Source organism: Amblyomma maculatum, chromosome 11 (genome assembly GCF_055883805.1).
Source record: "Amblyomma maculatum isolate TAMU_Amacu chromosome 11, ASM5588380v1, whole genome shotgun sequence".
In the NCBI taxonomy this organism is placed as follows: Eukaryota; Metazoa; Arthropoda; class Arachnida; order Ixodida; family Ixodidae; genus Amblyomma; species Amblyomma maculatum.
In genome coordinates, this window is record NC_139354.1 from 129,022,727 (window position 1) to 129,023,788 (window position 1,062).

Sequence of the window (1,062 nt, forward strand, 5' to 3'; positions counted from 1 at the left end):
AAAAAAAAGACAAAGTACAATCCCCAATGCTTTTCTTGGCCTCGCCGACTGTCGGCTTCTTTCCTTCATGTATTATAACGAGTACCCTCATTTCCCCTTCCTTTATCTGCTTGTAGCTTACGGGGGTCTCGGTTCTGGCAGTCTTGAAGCCATAGGTAGCGTAAGTGGGTGCTAGCACAGCTTTCACCCTCACTCGTGATCACGTTCTACGTGACGCTGGCGGTAACACATGACGTTCACGTCCACCGCTACAGTTGAGGGTGGCGCTGGTGAACACTCTCAAGGTTCGTATACAGACAACATTAATGCCCAAGAAAGTAGCAGGGGGGGGACAGCGGCCGATGTAGCTCAGTTGGAAGAGCACCGGACGTGTTATTCGGAGGTCGTGGGTTCGGTTCCCACCATCGGCACGTTGTTTTTCTTTCTACTTTTTGTTTATTTATCTTTCCCCTAAACACATTACATTACTAATTTACGTGATTATGAAGTAAAAATTTAAAAAAAGACAAAGTACAATCCCGAATGCTTTCCTTGGCCTCGCCGACTATCGGCTTCTTTCCTTCATGTATTATCACGAGTACCCTCATTTCCCCTTCATTTATCTGCTTGTAGCTTACGGGGGTCTCGGTTCTGGCAGTCTTGAAGCATAGGTAGCGTAAGAGGGTTCTAGCACAGCTTTCGCGCTCACTTGTGATCACGTTCTACGTGACGCTGGCGGTAACACAGGACGTTCCACGTCCACCGCTATAGTTAAGGGTGGCACTGGTGAACACTCTCAATGTTCGTATACAGACAACATTAATACCCAAGAAAGTAGCAGGGGGGACAGCGGCCGATGAAGCTCAGTTGGAAGAGCACCGGACGCGTTATTCGGAGGTCATGGGTTCAGTTCCCACCATCAGCACGTTGTTTTTCTTTCTACTTTGTGTTTATTTACCCTTCCCCTAAACACATTACATTACTAATTTACGTGATTACGAAGTAAAAATTAAAAAAAAGACAAAGTACAATCCCCAATGCTTTCCTTGGCCTCGCCGACTGTCGGCTTCTTTCCTTCATATA

The 1,062-nt window shown here is 46.5% G+C and overlaps 1 non-coding gene across 1 annotated transcript; it reads left to right on the plus strand.

Moving 5' to 3' along the window:
• Positions 1 to 337: 337 nt before the first annotated feature.
• Positions 338 to 410, plus strand: TRNAT-UGU (transfer RNA threonine (anticodon UGU)). Its single transcript has one exon. It is a non-coding gene; the product is annotated as a tRNA-Thr (tRNA).
• Positions 411 to 1,062: the final 652 nt, after the last annotated feature.